We start from the raw sequence: 19514 nt of genomic DNA on the forward strand, positions 1-19514 counted from the left end.
GCTCCATTCTGGCTGTAGAAGTTCCTAGTTTGGAAAGGGTCTAGCTAAATTCCTGATATATCTAGAGGAAAACCTGGTGTGGATGAGACATAGCTGTACTTTCTGTCTACACAATTGAAAGTAATTTGTACCTACTGTGAAATAAAATGTTATCTTTATACCAGCAAAAAAGAATCTCCTGCCTAACCACCCCATTGCGACAAGTGGGAATGATTAAAAATGGTACAATTCTATAAGAAGTACAAATTTATTATCTGTATTATCACTTGTCTGGACTACTCACATGGACTTCTCACTGGACTACTCACATGCTTAAAGTTTTAAGCTTGTGCATAAGTGTTTGCAGAATTGGGGTCCAAAGCATGTAAAAACTTATTAGGATCATCTCTGCCCATGCAGGATTGTTCCCTATAACAGATTTTTAGTGTCTTGTACAGTATAGTTTTAAATGTCCCATGTCGTGATGGGGCTTTCATCACTTCCCTTGGGAGAATATTCCATAGTAGTCTAATAGACTTCACTGTCATTAAATTTTTTCCTAATGTTTAATTTAATTTTCCCTCTCATAATTGCATCTCATTATTATTTTCCCTTAAACCTGCCTAAATTATTCCTTTAGTGATAAGTCCTTAATAATAATAATAATAATAATAATAATTAATAAAGAAAGAATACACACAACTCTTAGAAGTGATCTTTTATTTAAAAAAAGAAATATGCTACAGTTTTGATTTATTTTCTTTGCAAACTAAGGCACAAACCCACAAAGAGGAATCACACTGAATTCCCATCAAAACTGCCGAGAATGACTTTGGAAAAAAAAGAAGTCGCTACGTTTGAATGTGCCCTTTAAACATATTTGTTCAGAGTTTCCTCTCGCTATGTAGAGATATTTGGTGGCAATTCAATTTCTTTAGTCAGAGTGTCCTTTGTATCAAAGGTCCTACTGAAGAAGCTTGAAAATTGAAAATTTCTCCTGACATTATCCTTAGTTTCTCTATTTGTTCAAAATTGCTCACCTAAATTTTAAAGCTCATGTTCTCGGTGGGTGGAAAAGCCCTCTAACGTAATTTTTGTTACCCTAGATAATATCTAGAGTCATTGCGCTAGATTCTGCTACCCTTGGCCTTATCTTCTCTAGGGGGGGAAAAAGGTGTGTTGATGCATTCTGACTGTGTTAGCTAGTATTAATGTGAGTTAACAGATTAAGGTAAACCCTAGGCTCGCCCCTACTCTTTACTTGTGTGAAAACAACAAAGTGCCTTGCCTTCACAAGGATTTTACTTCATGTTATTTGTCATATATTAGCTAGCACGTGGTAAGAACACACTTTTTCCCCTAGTGCAGATATACTCTGAGTAGACCTATTGATATCAAATCAAATTAAGATCAGTGAGACTTCCTGGGTGATTAAGGGTTGGAGATGGGGATCCCTAACTGGTAGTAATTTAGTTTCAGTAAATACACATGTCAAAAAATGAAAAGCCTGATCCTGAAATCTTATCCTTGTGGATGGGCCCTCACACATGTTGTGGATTCTTATGCCCATGTGCAGCCCCACTGAAGTCAAGTGGCGGTACTCTTGGGCTCCAACATCTCCCACACAGCTCCAGTTGCAAGACTGGGTGCTTAATAGATATGCAGTGCATCAATAACTTTTTGGGTATATCTGAATTTTTCTTTTTAGGGATTTCTCCTTCCATCTCCCTCCACCCCCCCAAAATGACTTTTTATACTTTTTTGAGGTTGTGAATTTTTAATTTTGGCTTGTGAATTTTAGTTTGGATTGTCATTTAGACAGTCAACATATTGTGTTAAGGGGTTGGTTTTTTAAAATTTTGTAGGTTGAAAATATGACTTGTTTTTAGCCATTTAAATGGTTGCATATGAAAATTTCATTGAAGTAAACTTGTCACTGCAAGCATATGCAGTGTCTGCTTGAAAATGACTTTATCGTTTGTAAAAATCAAATGACATTCAGTACGGATACTATGAAAAGAAAAATCAAAATAGACACCTAATTATAATTACTTTTTTTTCCTGTCATTATATCCGTACGTGCAGAACAACTGATTTGAGATTACAACGGCACACTTTTGGTAGGTACAAAGGCTTTTCCTCCCCCCACTTTTTAACATATGAAGGAAGTAATAGAATTTCTCATACTTACCTAAGCCTCAAACTTCCTCTGTCAGTAGATACTTTTGTAAATTTTATTAATTCAGGTAATCACAAATAAATAGAGAGAAACTGGTGACTAATCTGACCCACATGAAATTAAAAGAAAAAAAATCAAACCATGCCTCAGGTGTTTGTAATTCTAATTGTTTGTAAATGACTGCTGTATTCTCATTAGCATTCAGACCTCTATTTTCCTAATGTTAATCTTCCTACCCTCAAGGCTTTGTATCATAGTCACCAACCTTGTAGCTAAGAAGGCCTGGAAACAGCATACTTTGGAGGTATGTAAATGTTGCCCCTAAATTGATCAGTATTGAGAAAAGAGAGGCATGCTTTGCCCATGGTTCCAAGAGTTCAGTGCATTGCCTTCAAAAGTCGTCCCAGACCCTGCTGCCCCAAAATCTCCGCAGACCCACCCCCCCATACAGTAGTACAAAGCAATGTCTCACAATACTGTTTTTGTGAGGGTCTCTATGGTTGAACAGAGAGAAACAGAGTTATCAAATTGGTACTAATCCTCCATAATAGATTCAGTGGTTGAGCCAGAGACATACTTTCACCTCTTCCAATCCCTAATTCTGAGTCATTCTCAAATTCTCTGTCATTCGCAACAAGCATAGAAAAATGAGATCACACAGAATGATTTCTTAGGCAAAGGAAAACAGTTTAAGATGAAAGGCTGTCTCTAGTAAATCCTTCATGGCTTGTTTGGATTAGTAGTCCATACTACCAGTTTCATTTGTAGATGGGAAGTCATGTGCTCTTACTAAAATAGCCATTCTACCTGCCGTTCTCCTAATACACTCAGGTGCAGACACACATGAAAGTGCAAAACTACATCAGTCCATAAATGGTTCTGTTTTCAGAATTAAATAATGATGTTGCATATGTCCTGTTAGTCCACTTCAGTACATTCTTGGAGAGATGTTGCCTTCATCCTTGGAAGGAATAATATACAGTGCTGAAGAAAATAAAATAGGTTTAATGTTAGACACTGATTTACCTCAAAGCTGATCCTTCAAAAACCCAATTTGCACTGTGCCAATTACATGCCGTTGGAAACACCAGTGTAAGTGCATGTGGGAAATCACCAGGGGAGGCACACAGAAAGCAGTTTATCTATGGCATGGTTTGATCAATACGGTTCTCAGGAAAAGCAAGACAAATGCAGCCCATGCTGGCCAGGGACATGGTGCTCTAACCCTGTCAGCAACAATCTGATGAAACTTGCAAACTTGAGTGCCTAAAATTATTTTCCTAAATCCATTTTTAGACCCCCCTCAATAGAAATGGCCTGATTTTCAGAGGTGCTAAGTACGTACCACTTTCATTGACTCTAATGGGAGCTAGGGTTGCTCAGCACCTCTCAAAATCAAGTTACTTTTATTTAGTTGTCTAAATATAGATTTAGGAGCCAAACTTTAGGCACTCACATTTGGAAATGTTAGCCAGTCATGTTTAGAAACAGCCACTGTGGTTCTGATTCTAAAATAGCTAGGGTCTGTGATTCAGTCTACATTGCAATTTACAACCAAATCTAGGGATCTAGATACACATATGGTTCCATTGCATACAGATGAGAGTGTATCTATCTAATAGAACCGTGTTGTAGCCGTATCCCCAGATTTTAACTGCAGTATAGCTGTGGCCTTGATATGACCATTGAGGAAACTTTGGTTCAACTCGTTGGTTTATAAGCTAAAACCTGTAGAGGAAGCTGAATTGTGAATATTCTAAATCTTTCAAAAGATTTTCCATAAGCGAGACTGACCTTTGTGAATCATATTCATCGAATTATTGGCACTAAGAATTTGCCTCCAACACTTTTAGATTTTACATTAGGCTTTGTCTGCAAAATGTTAGCTAAATACCATGTATTTCTCTGTTTTGGTTTAGGCTCAGTTTGCATTATGCTTCATAGAAATATGGGTGGGGGGTAGCTCTTTTTACCATTTAATTTCTCTGGTTCCTTTGTAATTGGTCAACAAATGTTAATTTATTCTAAAGTTTACAGTCTTAGAGACAATTTGAGGTGGTTCCACCCTCCCATTTTTGGAAATCAACTCTAGCAAATGCACACAAATATGGGGAGGAGATAGAAGTGAAAGGAGTAATTTATTAAAATGTAAGAAAAATGTGAACTACAAATTTGGTTTACTAAATTGATTGGAATAATTCCACACAACTCATTGGAATTTTTTTCCCTAAACATAGAGAGAATAAAACACATTCTGTGTGGTCAGACCCTGCTTTCAAGAAGTTTTTCATGTCAGAAATATTTACATGCCACTACTTTTAGTTTAACACTTAGTTTAACCTAGATAAAGGTTTATGACATGCCCTGTAAACAGGAGAATACCACATAGTATAAGTGTATGTATCAAATATTACCAAAAATTTTTTCCCTGACTTAAAATGCTCAAGAACTTCCTAACCTTGTCTCATCCAACATTGAAATGGACTTACTTCTGTGTGTGTGTGTGTGTGTTAGGGATTTATGATGATGGCATGTCAAGAGGAGGAAGGTGTGCGGGTGGGAGAGACAAGGGTGTAAACTGCCACAAAGATTCAGTTTTACACTTGTCAAATTATTAGTAGGATTTTCAATAAAATTTGCTGTGGAAACACACACAAAAATCCTGTTGTAACCACACTAGGGATGGAATGATAAGACATGTACGGTCCAAAAAGCGGTGGCAATGTTGCTGAACCAGGGCATGTAGTGTAGTAAAATCCTGGGCCAGACATGGCTACCAGCACGGTAGTGTGCAAATAGATGGAACATATCCCAGGAGCAGCTTTCCACAGGTAGATGAGAGAGTGATGAGTAGCTATGTTTGTCCCTACATTTCCTGTGTTTCCCTACATGTTGCTTTCTGATAACAAGTTACTGCTTTCTAGAACAGTCCTGGACTTCGGTTTGTTCTGGACTCAGTGGGAAAAGCACTGGACTTCAACCACTGTTTTTTTTTTAAGTACTCTTGTTATATTGGAAAAGAATGTTTTAGGCAAATGTAATTTTGTTTTAGCTTACCTTGCAGTTCTTTGTTTGCTAGATAGTATCCAGAAATGTTGGTCCTGAGGTCAGGCTTCGGGCTGTAAGGAAGGTAGGTCTAGGGCTGGGGTTACCACACTGTGGTACTCATACCTCGGGGGTACACAAGACATCTCTGGGTGGTATGCGGGAGAAATTGTGAAATGGTGGATTTTTATATATTAATAATTTTATTTATTGCATTTTCATAATAGGCTACTCAGATGAAGTGCTAAAACTCTGTGGGAATTTGTTATATAAAACATGGTAGTAAATTTACTTCAAGATGTACCAGTGAGAATACAGCTACACAGCCCTCACCTCCAATCACTGTACAGCACAGGTTCAGTTGCCCAGCAGCAGTCCAGTGTAACTGAGTTCGGAAACTTTGGGGTTTTTTTTCCAGTTGTATACATCATATAATTATATCTCTACATATAGGTTTATAGAAATATGGACAGATGGCTAAAGACAGATATTGTTAAGAAGAACACACAAAGTATCAGTGAAGAGAAGGGTAGGGCAGGTAGTAGATCTGGAAGGGGTATGCAATAAGTAAAGTTTGGGAACCCTTGGTCTAGTGGCATCGTCTTGTCAGAGAAGACTAGGGAAAAGGCATGAGCCATTTCTCAGTTTATCCTTCATCTTTTGAAATCATTGGACACCATTTAAAACTAAAATTAAAATACAACTTAAACAAAAATTACATTCACCTTAAAAACATTGAAAATTTTATGTTCCATATACATATGGAATCTTTACTAGAAATCTGCCCAGAGTATTAAAACAAGGCTGAATGAAAAACACAAAATTAAACACTATAGAGTGCTTGTAAATGTTGGCCTTCTTTAGCATTAAACTGTATAGGAACTGTATTTTAAGTAGGATGATATACGCAGGGGAACTATATATGACAAAAATAAAATATTGGATTCACTAGAGTAAAAATATCATATGCACACTTGAGGTAGAAACCATAAAACTCTATTGTTCGAGCAATGGCACAGTATATAGCTCACACTTAACAGGGAGCAGTTGAACTGGTTTCTCTTTCAGACTATTGTGCAAGGATTTAATATTTTCTGACTGTCTGACACCGGGGCTGAATTATGCCTCTACTTTAGCTTAGAGTCAGGATTTGACCAGGGTGCCTAACTGCTTCTAGGCCATCATGATTTGCTGTTACACTAATGACAGGAATTACTAAATATCTTTGCCACCTTATTGGCCATTTAAAGTACTTCAGATGTCTAAGTGCATGCATGCTTTTAGGAGGTTTTGTCTGGATCAACATTTTAAAATACAGTTCAAAAGAACAGTGTAGAAATTTTTAAATCAAGCTATGATTTATAGTATTATTTTTATAAGTAGCAACCACAAAAATAATCATGTTACTGGAGCCAGTATTTTGAAATGGTAGGATCTAATGTATGAGGTTATTGCATATGAATGGAGAGATATGCTATTGCAATGATATATTTTTATTACTTGCTTCTGTTTTTATTAAGGATGATGAAAACCTTGTGTCTGGCCCTGTGAACAAAATTAATGTGACCTTTCATGTGACCCACCTGTTGGGCTTTCACAATTGATAATAGTAACCTCATGTTAGGGTGATCTGGAGAATAACAGTGTGCCACCACCATAGAAGATAACATTTGTGTTTCTGTAGTTTTGAATTTATATATATATATTCGGTTCAGGCATGAAATTAAAGAAAAACATTTTATCTAACAAAATATTTTGTTAACGAAAAAATATTATTGAACAGCATGTTCTAGACAAATGCCTGTTTTCAGGGGCTTGCATCTTAGCTGTACATTTGGCCAAAAAGGCTACAGATCTTCAGAAATTTTTTTAGCTAATTGTATCATTTGTGTGTGTTTTGCGGGGGAAGAGAAATCCAACTGGCTATTTTTAAAGTTCTTAGAGTGTGGAAAGATTTTTAAAAAAAAAAAGTTGTGAGGTTTAGATGCATATTTTGCCATCTCGTTTACTTGTAACATAGGAAAAAATAAATACCGGGTATAAAGTCAGTAATATTAATCTCTTTTGAGGGAAAATGTGAAAAAGCTGGAATGGTTCGAAATGAGATTATTTGTACATGTATATTTATGTCCTGATTCTACAAACACTTAGGCATGCCAGTAACTTTACACATGAGTGGTCCCAATGAGTAGTTCTAGGGTGTGCTAGGGTAAATATAATTTTGTCTCTCACTGGGACTACTCACATGCATAAAGTTATGTGCATAAGTATTTGCAGGATCAGGGCCTTGATTTCAAAGGGATTTTTTGCACGTGTTTTTGAAGTTCATGCGCAGCTGCTGGATTTGATCAACAGACCAGAAAGGCTCTTTTCCTTTGGAGCCCTTACGGTTTATCTGGTCAATGGGCCGCAAGCTAAAAAGGATTTACACATTGGGTCAATGATCCATGAAATAAGAGGGATTTCCACAGTGTCTTTCAGTGAGGAGTTACGGTTCAGCCAAACAATATGCATTTTCAAAATGAACATGTGCCAAAATACATGCCTGTCAAAGTACAGTGTAACTGCTCTATTGGAGAATAGTGTCTAATAATAGAGTCAGTATCCAAGTGATGTATAATGCATGTAACAAAAAGCTTGCAATTTCTGCCCATGGTTTTATTTTTATTTTTAAAATGTGCCACTGTATACATTGTACACACCCATAAGAAAAACACATTTAATATTATCCTAAATAAATCAATAAAAATTCATACCTAGTCCTTAATCAGTTAACCCAATAGGAATATCAGTACTATCCCATCCCTGAAATCCAAGTATACTGTTCTCACCCTCCCTCTTCCAAAAACCTAGGTAAATAGATGGCCCGTACAGTATGCCTTGAAGATCAGTAGATTCCGCCTTTGTTACAAGAAGAGTTGAGTGTGCTTAAATGAAAGTGTCCTGCCACCATCCTTATCATGGTTAAGCCATGGGACTGTCAGCTTGAGTGCCTCCTGATAGCAGCTGCTAACTTAGTTATAACATGGGGAGAGCGGTGGCCTACTCAGTAGCAAGGGCCTGATCAAAAGCCCCTTTGAAATCAATGGAAAGATGGCTATTGACTTAAATGGGCTTTGGAACCGGCCCTTAATTACAAGGTATTCAACCAGCCAAATAGCAAGTGTCTTATTGCTTAATTGCATACAGTGGTGACCTTAGGCCTATGACCCTTATGCAGATTGCATAGGCCCCTTGATTTCCAGCAGCCCCATGCCACAATCAGATCCTCTAGTAAAGCAGTGTCTCAGATTCTTCATCCTTTGTATCATCTCTTGCCTTAGGCTTCTGACTTGGTAAGATTCAGTTCAACTCCTCCTCATAGCTTCCTGCGAGCTGGCTTGTAGTCAGAAAGCTTTTGCTGATAGATGTCAGAGCAAAGGCTATTGCAGGAATGAATGGGGGGGTCGGGGGGAGTCCATTGTTTTACTTTATTTATTTATTTATTTATTTATTTTAAGGGAGGGGTTTCTGATTGCAAAGTAGGCCCACATAGCCTGTTCATAAACCCTGAAAATGCCCCAGGACCAGCAGGAATCCAGGCCCATCCACAAAGAGGCCAATGTCTCTGCATGTAATCTTTTTCAGCGTGACTCCATTTGAGTTGTGCTAGCAGGAACTCTTTGGCCTTAATGGGAGATCTTCACTGCAGAGGAGGCTTTACAGGGAAGGCAGGGAAGCCTGAAGCTGTATTGTCTTGTCTAGTAATCTCCCTAGGGCCATTAAAGGGGGAGGTGAGGTGAGTCTCTCTTGGTCTGCTGTCTCTTCCCCATCCTGTCTGTCCCTGCCCTCTCCTGCTGCATGAATCCCCAGATGTGTGAGAAGGCCTTTTGGGGGGACACTGCCACAGAAAGGGGACTGTTCTCTGTGCAGGATGGCAGAGGGGAAATGACCCTATTCTTTACATAGGACTTCTAAAAGTTTACCATGGCTTAGCTTGGACAGTGAGTGAGACGACAGGGTATTTTCCTTGAAAGTGCGGTACTATCAGCGCTGGCTGCGGCCAGCCATACTGCGAGTCGGTGATGTATAAACTTCCTCACATGGCTCTGCTAGCTCTCCTGTTTGCTGAACTGCAACATCTCCTGTTTCACTTGCGGACCTCTTAAAGAGATTGTCTATAGTGACAGATTATGTAGTTGGCTTCACTCCTATGTCCTCCTCACGCCCAAAGACGCTAGGAAATTTCAGACCTGTTTTTCAGCAGTGGTGTAGCTGCAGCTGTCTAGGCTCAATTTTTCCACAACAGGTAACTGCAGAGGTGCTGTGCGCTGCTGTTGAGCAAGTATGAAATTTTATAGTATAGACAGACCCAAGGAGGAGAACAAATTAAATAACCTTCCTTTCACAAGTTTTTGATGGACAGCTATTTGGCTATGGTTTCTCTTTTGGTCTGTGGATGAGGCCTGACAGTGGGGTCAGAAAAAGCAGAGAAGGGCCAGATCAGCATCTGCTTTTAACCTCTCTTCCTTGGCTTTTGCCTTTACTTATCATATCATATTTCTGTTTAGTTTGTAACTTTGTGTGGCAGGACCTCTGGCTTAAATTTTCAAATGATTAATCATTTTGGGAGCCTCAATATTTGAGACACTTTTAAGGGGCCTGATTTTCAAATAGTGGGTACTCTGCACTTTCTGAAAGTCCTACTTCCATAAGATGTCTCAAAATGGGCACCCCAAATCCTTGGTAACTTTTGAAAATTTAGGCCTATGTCTTTTATTTACCTTTAAGGCATCCAGTCCTTAATAAAGATATCAAAAAAGCAAACTGCAGATTGGCATTGGTTTAAGCAGATAAACACTACTTCTTTCCTCACAAAAAATACCAATGTTAGTTGAAAATTTTAATTCAGTTATTTTCGTTTATTGGAAATATTTCTATCAGCCATTCATCTAATATTATTAAGTATTAAGAGAAGGATGTTCTCTCCAGTTCTTTTCCCTGTTGTGTCTTTATTGCAGTAATTATCAAAATCATTTGAAGAGTTTAATTTAAACTTAAATGGTTCTCCATAGAATAAACAGAATATCTCACCTGTGAAGGATGATTACATTTTAAAAATTTATTATAAAGGAAGGACCTTCATAATTAACAGGTCTCCTACTTGTGTTTCTCATGTGGGAGAAACCAGACATGTTTCAGGTCTGAAAAGAAAATCTTACTACATTTGAACACTGCCGTGTGCTGCCATTTCATTTCCTGTATCATTGGGACTAAAGGGTAAGTGTTAAAGGTTCATCTTGATCATTCATCTTGGCATCTGTTGCTATTTTTGTTCTTTTTGTTTGCTGAGCACTGATGATGGGCTGGGTGCTGTGCAAAACACAAATGAAGACTGTCAGGCTGTCTAGAGTAGCTCATGAGCGTTAGTGCCAACGTCAGGGCACATGGTCAAGGAACAGGGCACAAACCCCAAATTGGTGGTATGTTCTATAATGAAGACCCACTAAATTGACGGCAAAGCACTCTCCAGTCGACCCCGGTACTCCACCCGGAACTAGAGGAGTAAGGTAAGTCGACGGGAGAGTGTCTCCCATTGACCCAGCACAGTGTAGACACTGCGGTAAGTCGACCTAAGCTACGTCGACTTCAGCTACGTTATTATTCACGTAGCTGGAGTTGCGTAACTTAGGTCGACTTACTGAGGTAGTGTAGACATAGTCTTAGTGGACGGTGATAATAGCTTAAAATTCTATTCCACCTTTATGAGCATTCCCCCATCCCCTTTCATATGTGGCTTGGGCTATGGCCTGGCTGTTTGAGCTGTGTCATCTTTCTGAGAATTTCACTTAAATGTCTTACGTGGACGAGTCTAATTGAATACCAATAAAGATGGAGGAGTAAATCTTGCCCCCTGCTCTTCTGTGCCTTGAGTGTCTCCCTGGCAGCAAAACCAAAGCAGATCAGTGTTACAACGGAGGGCATGATTGCAGAAGGGTCGTACAAAAGGAATGCGGTGTAGCCCATGGAATTCAGTGCAAAGCCAGAGGATTCACTGGTGCAAGCTACTTTTACTTTCCTCACAACCCTCACAGAGCATGTGTAATGACTATGGTGGGTACTGTGGCTTTAAGTTCTTCTCTCCCTCTCCCTCCATGCCCTCTCAGGAATTATCTAGCGCACAGACAGCTATTCAGTCTGGGTACTGCCTGGGTGGATTTGATCCTCAGTGAGGGTTGCAGGATTGGGTCCTTCAATGATAATAGGAATTATCTAGGCTATGAAGAGGCCTCCACCCTCACCTATTCATAATTTCATTAAATGAAGTATTCAAATATAGTCTCATATCTATATGTTTTATGCTTTATTTATATGTTTAAAACTACAAATTTCCATTTATTCCTAAATGCTGAAAAGCCTTTGTTAGTGGCCTGAAATAGTTCTGTACTTTAACAATATGCTGCCCTTGTTATTTCTGAGATTTCTTACGCAAACTTAGCTATTTTCTTAATAGTTTTATTTTTTTATTTTTGTATTTTGCTGCCTTTGGAGTAGTATATACAATGGACCGCTTGAGTATGTTTCAGTTTGCTATTTACTGAATGTTTCTTGGGAAACATATTGCTTGACTGACAAGTTCAAGCAGCCTAGATAGTAAATTTTTCAGCAGCTCAGAAAATACCAAGGCCAGAATTTTAAGTGGATTGCTAATTTTGTGTGCCTTAATTTTTGGTGCCCAGTTTGTAATACTTTAGGCATGATTTACAGGCATGAGGGTATCTCAAGATGAGCACCAGGAACACTTCTGAAAAATTGGCTGCATTAATTTGTGGGGGAATTATTTTTTTTAATACCTGCTGCCATTTGGTGCAATCTGGTATATTCCAAACAGCAAAATAATTTGGTCCTAACATGTATCTATGAACCAGTGACAAACTCATCCCTGTCAGGGTTGGTTTAATAACAGAAAGCAGGGGGGAGGGAAGAAAATAAACTCCTTCAGTGGAAGGGAAATTTCTCCTTCCCCATCCTCCATTCAGAACCTGCTTGTACTACTTAAGATCTTCTGGCATTTTTCTGGCACAGCATACAGTACTTATTCTACAGCACCATGTGTGCTTAAGGTGTTCTATCTACCATATACTCCATGTTACAAGAATTTTATTGTAATATTTTGAGATTCAGCTGTCTAATATTTTTTTTTAAAAAATCTAACTTACTAGATCTCTCTTGCATTTGTTTCTCCTTCTTTGCTTTCCTTAACTTCATCTTTCTTTTTCTTGAATAACTTTGGGTATCTTTTACTCTTTCATTTTCAATATTCTCTCTCTCCTCCCCACGCTCCCTTTCTCTAAGGTGTGTTCTCTCCTTTCAAAGGGATTCGATGGCTTTAATGTTCCTCATGTATTCCTGATAGTTTGTATGAAACACAGGATCAAAAAAACAAAGCCAAATCTGTAATCCTTGGTCTAACAAAAGTTACAGTGGCTTGAATGGGATTTTTGCCTTCACAAGGAGAATGGGACTTCGCTTCTAGACTTTCTTAGGCTTTCCATACTTTAGGAAATATTTATACTCATGTTTTTCATTTGTTGAACAACTTTTCATTCAGAAATACTGCCTGTGCATTTGGTCAGCTGTGAATGTAGAATGTGGATGTGTTTGTGGCAACTCGTTATATAATTTATGGGTAGAGAGTTGTTAACCACAAAATTACAAAAAATCATCCACTGTCATATGGATGAACTGGCTCAGTTTTATGCTGTCTGTCCATCAAAAGGGCCAACAAAGTTTCTGTTCTGATCCAACAGTCAAATAACTAGTAAAGTCTACTGATGCTTGAACATGAACAACACAATAATTTGGTGAGACTGATATGGCTCAGTGTAACCTGATCATTTCTGGATCAATTGATTCTATTCTAGTTTAATTTACCATATGATCGACTTGAAGCTCTGAATTATAGGAAAATATCCACACTGAGCTTAGTTAAAAATAGCTTTGTCACTTCAATATAGATGTTGTACAGACAGAGAATGAGGTAGATACAGCCTGATAAACATGAGGGGAGTGAAGAACAAGCATCCCTCTTCAGGATAAATGTGTTTTGCTATTGGCAGACTTCAGTTTTTATGTTTGAAGCTTAGAAAAGGCATTGTGTACTTTCTTGTACTTTGTATTATAATTACCTCTTAGGCAAGAAGGGACTTCAAATACAGAATATAACTGTGTGGAATAGTTTACCACAAGATAACGGAAAATTTTAGCCACCCGGGCTATGCCACTCAGGAGTTTCCCTCTCTACCCCCCCAAATAGCAAAGACTTCCCAATTATTTAAAAAACAGAGGATTTTGGACAGTTTAGGAGTGTTAGCCTCCATACCTAAGCCTTGCAGGCTTGCAAAGCTTTTCTAATTCATGGATGCTAGTGCTAGCATCCTATGGTTCACATACAGCTCTAATTCTAATTGACTTGGCAGTTATTTCTTAAATGGCCTAATTTTACATATGATTAGCTTTTAATTCTTGAATAACAATACAAACTGCATGAATTATATTACTAGAAAAGCATGTTAATACACAAGATATGATTAACAGTAACTACTAGAATGGATGATGGTAGGCATAAGGACACATTTTGCTCACCTATGTGCAACCCTTTGGCTTCAGTGGGAGATGTTCACATTGAATCACGTTCTGTTGAGGGAAGAATTTGTCCCAAAGTGGAAAGTGTACCAGAACATACAGGATGTAACTAAGAAAGAAAACAATGTTTAAGTGAAAAGCAGCCTTAAGGATCAAACCTATCCCCATCTGTCTTTTGCATACAGGTATTGAGGGACTAATCCATGGCTGTGGAAGGCCCTAGAGACACTTGAACTGGTGCATTCCTGCTGTGTTGGGGAGGATTTGGAAAACCTGTGCCAGAATTCTGCCCTCCGTTGGGGTCAGTCAGAATAAGGCAGGCAAATGTATCTGCTGCTATGGACATACAGTAGCATTCCCTTGCTCTGAATAGAATGGGGTGAAGAAGCAGTCATGTCATGGCTTCATGATGAAGAAAGAGAATTCCGTATCCAAACCCCCATGCCCTGTGAGATCCCTCCATTTGTCAAATCTGGCAACTCAGGGTTAGTGGGCAGGAAGAATTTAACTTTTAAAACGTTCGTGATGTAATGGTCTACTATAGTAAGTAACTGGTTGTATGGGATTTGTTTCAAAAATATGTTGAAAAGAGTCACCAGGTTTACAATAGAAGTAGCACAAATCACATAGTTAATTTTTCATTGAGACTCTCTTTGATAAGGAGATGTTTGAATGCCAGTTTTTATGGTTATTTGGGCGGACTCTTTAAATTCCTGTGCCATTTGGTTTCTTTTTCTTTGACTCCTCTCTGGGCTGATGCAACATCGTTGCAGCATGATGTTACATAGCATTGTGAAGACACGAGATCAGGAATGTTTCTGTGCTTATGCAGGGAGACCTTGGCCCAGCGTATCCTGCTAGTGGCTTTCTTCCTTTAACTTAATGGTTCTAAAATAGGTATAGATTTTATGAAATGTTGGCAAATGGCATAGACTTCAGAAAATCATGTGTAAGTTTAGACAGCAGAATATGGCTGATATGTGAATTTGTTCTTTTGCACATCTCTTATAAGCTCTCTTAACCATGATGATAAAACTGAAAAACCGTAGAAAATAAGTAAGCTATGTACTTTTTTGGTCTTTAAATTTTGATATTAGGGAATCTGCTACGAGATATTTTTATAAAAGCAAGGATGTAAAGTGAAGCTTGTTTTTGCAAGCAACTGCCAATGGCTGAGATGAATTGTTTTTTGTTTTGGAATGACACCTAGTGAGATGCGACACTCATGAAGTCAAATATTTGTTTACTTGCTCATATATTACATTCTGGCTGTCTCAAAGCTTGTTTTATTAGGATGGTAACACTGTAATTTTGTAATGTAATTTTGCAGGTTGCCATAAACATTTGAGATGGTGTATTAATCCATTTGAGTACAGTGGCAATTATTCTCTAAGCACCAGTTTGTGTTAGAGAGTATGACAGGTAACCATACGCTGTAGTTTCAGCTATTGCAGTGATAATCTTAGACTCTAGTTGTGGAACTATTTTTCCACATTAGGGACTCTCTTGATGCTGAGTATAAAATAATCCTAGTAAGGCATCTTTGGTACATTAAGACATTTGCCTGCAGTCTTCATCTTACTTATACTTCTGCTAGCAGAGCCAAATAACCATGATTTCATTACATGATGTTTTATTTTGGACATTTTGTCCCTATTACTACTTTTTGCGAAGTCTTGATTTTAGGTTTCTAACTCCAAGATTTGTACATAATATTGTACATGGAACAACCAAAAGTGGTCAGTGAAGCAAAATGGCCACACCTTAGGCTTCCGAATCAAAGTGGGAAAAATCCCATGCATCAGATGTTATTGTTCACATTGTGCTGTTGCCATCAAGTGCTAAGGTTCTTTCCAGTGGGCCAACAGCATCACTACCCTGTCTTCTCTCTCATTCATGCTGTTAATGTTCAACTTTTATTTAAGATAAGAGAGTTTGTTTTATTTCTGTGTCTTTTTTTTTTTGGAATTTTTTTGATCTTTGAGGCTGCTGAGTCTTTCTTTCTTTCTTTCTTTCTTTCTTTCTTTCTTTCTTTCTTTCTTTCTTTCTAGTTTTCCTTGGTTAGGGCTTAGCATATTACTTTGTCTACTTTTCTTTTTCCAGCATCTTCTCCAGTGATTTAATATCTCTTCCACTATCTCATATATAGTCTTGTCTGTCACTAATAAGTACACTACATTAATGTGCACTAGGGAACTTTTAGTGCATGCCAGCAGAGTCTGCATGGGCCAGTGAATATGCGACACCCTGATCACATTAGAATTTACATCCCTCTAATGCTGACTAATGCACAGTGTAGATAAACCCTTAGTCTCAAAATCACCTAATCTGCCCATCTTGGCATTGACCGAAGTGGTCATCTATAAAAACTAGTAAGCAGAAGTAGTTGAGACTGGAGGGTTCTTGTTTCAGTGGTACAATATTAAGGACACTCCTAATAATGTGGCTCCAGTCAGACTTACATCAGCTTGTGACCTATGATGCTGTAACCTTTTGCAGATTAATGGACACTTAATGGAAGTCTGTTCTCAATGTCCTCAAAAGCAACTTGAATTTCCAGATTTGAGACTTTCCTCCTGTTTTATTGCTCACTATTACTTTTTATTAAATTCAGCTGAGTTCTGTTTTTTCTTTTTATCCACACGTCACAGGGAATGCTGAGGATAATGCCATTGTCACTTAAAGGTTTTGACTTTCAGTCATAAACTTTCCTGAGTGAAATTAATAAAATAAATGAAGGGTAGGAGATCTTCAAGAAAGATATATTTTATAGTGTTTTCTGTGGTCTAATATGTGTTCTTATTGTCTCTTCATCTTCTCTAGTTCTTTTTAATAACCAAGAGCCAAAGTAAAATTGAGTGGGAGATTATGATGCAATGGTCTCATTCTGAATGTTGTTTTGCAACACTTTTGGCTTCTGCACTTGTAATACTTTGACTTCTGGTGAGTTAGTAGCTTGACTTCAGGGCCAGACATCATGAAGCAAACAGTTTTGAACTTAGGCAGTTCACTTCAGTCCTTGTCATCAGCTTTGACTGAGTCACTATTCTCTGAATCACCATTTCAAAGAGGAGGAGAAGAATAACCAAATTGGCAACAGGAGTTTTGTGTGTGGACGTGAGGACAGCAGCTGACTTGTCAATATTGTATTTGCCAGAATATTCATGCGTAGGTTTCTGTTTCACTAGGAGATGTCTGAGTACAACCAGAGTTCTGGTGAGCTGAAATCTCCATTTGAGGCTTTGGCAAGATGATGTCTTCTTGGAGATGCACTGGCATTTTGCTTACTGAAAAAAAAAAATGACTCGTGTCTACCAAATGCAAGTGCCAAGTCAAAATGTTTTCCATATTTTGGTAATTATGCAGAGGGAACACCAGATGGTTCTGATGATGAAACTCTTTTGGGTGGGAATATCAAGGCTCTAGGAGAGGTAAACTCCAAAGATCTCTAATGATCAAATTCTATACCTGTATGTTTTTCTATCACAGTGGAAAAGGCAAATTCAGAGACAGGGAGGGAAGAATCTGGACCATAGCAACAATGTTAACATATTTAATATTGTTTTCATTTTTAAAGATATATCCAGCTTCTTAGTATGGACTTGAGAGACGTCCGAAAATTATTACGCTCTCAAAACAAGAACTGTATATCATGAACTCTGTATGTGTTGGTTTAGTTTAAGCAGTTTGCTTATTTCCATCATGTCAAATTTCTATTCATCTTAACAGGATGTTTTTAGCATGCCACTCTGTTGGCCTCCCCTCTCTTGCCGCACTAATATTCCATAGACTTTTTGGTCTTACTAAAGAAGCACATCACCAAGGTATTTATTGTTTCCTACAGCTGGTCTGACCTGGTTAAGAGTGATCTTCCCACACGGAAGAATTGCAGGGCGATAAGACTGACCCAAACTATTAAGTGAGCAAGTACAGTAACAGAAACATACAGCTTACTTGTTTGAATGCTAAAGGGTAGTTTACTTCATTGAAATAAAACTATGTAATTAAAGACAAATTGTTGATTGATTTCTGCTTGCTTCTGTAATGCTAAAATTCTGTTTCTAAGAAATTCCAGACAGGCCTAAAGGCTGAATATCAGATGTTTGCCTGTCTCAGTCATATATTAGTTTGTAATAGAGCCTTTTGTGACTTCTATCACCTTCTTTTCCAGAGAAGTAGCCCTTGTTCTTCACTTAGTGCCCTTTTGTCCATGCAAATTATGTTCTATAAAACAAAGATCCTGCTTTTTATGTTGTCACATCACAGTGAGGAACAAAACCAAAAATACTTTTGGGTCATGTCTTCAGAGCATGTTATTTAGTCTGCCACAGCAGAGACTTGCTGCAAAGTGTAGCTGTTTTTTCCATTATGGGAGTGGATGTTGAGTAGTGTACCAGGCATGATGGATGGAAGAATCTTTTGTTGGCATTGAGCCACTTTGTACTTTCTTTTGTTTAATTATGATTTTAAATTTTGTACATTCACTAAGTCAGTATAGTTACAGACACTGTTCACCTCACTCTGAATGATGTGGCTTCATATTTTTTTATTTCCAATACCTTTTTTCTAGCATTCTTACCTATTTCGCAAAATTTTATATGGCTTATATCCAGACTCTGCCTTCCTTGCCCACAGTGATTAGTACCTTACTTATGTTGAGTAGGCTTATTGATTTTGAAGAGATTACTTGTGTTAGTGTACTGCGGAATTGGTGAAATTTTCTCTTGTGCAGAGGGCCATGTAAGTACTGTACATTGCTTAAACATGCATTGAGGGCCTCAAAATATGGCTGAAGTGGTGCATAAACTTCGTGCTCGTCCTCTGCACTGGTGTGAATTTAATCCAAAGTGAATATGGGTCTTTAATTGGTTACTGTTGGTAAAGTACTTTAAGATTCTAAGTTGAAAAGTGCTATATATGTGCAATATGATGTTGTTAGTTATTGTGGTGCAATGAATTATTAGATTTTTAGAAGTTCCATAAGCAGAGTTCTGAAAATAGCCATGGTTCACAATGTCTTATCACAGTTAGGAGACAATGGGTGAAATCCTAGCCCCACCTTGGTCAATGGGAGCTTTGCTCTTGGCTGAAGTGGGGTAAGGATTTTACCCAAAGTTCCAAACAGAGTGTCTTGCTGCTTATGAGAGAACAAGAGCCCCGGCATCTGATATGTTAATTCGAGGGATCAGATTCAGTCACATGGAAGAGGATGTCTAATGACAACTGAAAGTGCAAAACCTCTTTATTTAGGCTGTAAGTCAGCACAATGGGGCCCTGATGATAGGTGGCATCTTTAGGTGCTAATTTAAGACAGTCAGGCCCAAACAAAGCAAAGGACTCAAGTCACTTGAGAGCAGTGATTGTTTATCACTGCAATACCTGAAATTATAATAGTGTCCATTAAAGCTGTAACCAGAACTTTGCAGGTTCAACATTCAGGCAACAGGAAAATAAACATTGGCAAAAGGGAAAGTGCATTCTATTAATGTATATTGTGCAACTGAAGAAAGATGGTGATAAAAGGCTTTAAAGTGCTTTGTTCCTTTAATTCTCTAAAGACTTTTTTCCTTGTACACAAATAGTTAACTATCCACTGCATTCCCAAGGGATGTGTGTGTGCCAAAAAGAGGGCAGGGTCACCTGCAAAAAGAGATATTTCTTGCTCAAGGAAGTAAAGTATGCCTGG

At 38.1% G+C, this 19514-nt stretch overlaps 1 protein-coding gene across 20 annotated transcripts in view; it reads left to right on the top strand.

The window, feature by feature from the left end:
• Positions 1-19514, top strand: part of SOX6 (SRY-box transcription factor 6) — a 449851-nt gene that overhangs the window by 28592 nt on the left and 401745 nt on the right. Inside the window, exon 1 of one of the 20 annotated variants that reach the window (XM_077818364.1) lies at positions 14281-14313. The exons of 18 other annotated variants lie outside the window; for them this stretch is intronic. The gene's annotated coding sequence lies outside the window, so the exon portion shown is untranslated. Of the gene's footprint in view, positions 1-14280; positions 14314-14355; positions 14372-19514 lie in introns of those variants that run through there. One more of the 20 variants, XM_077818343.1, reaches the window with a different exon arrangement.

Source organism: Eretmochelys imbricata, chromosome 6 (assembly GCF_965152235.1).
Source record: "Eretmochelys imbricata isolate rEreImb1 chromosome 6, rEreImb1.hap1, whole genome shotgun sequence".
NCBI lineage: Eukaryota > Metazoa > Chordata > Testudines > Cheloniidae > Eretmochelys > Eretmochelys imbricata.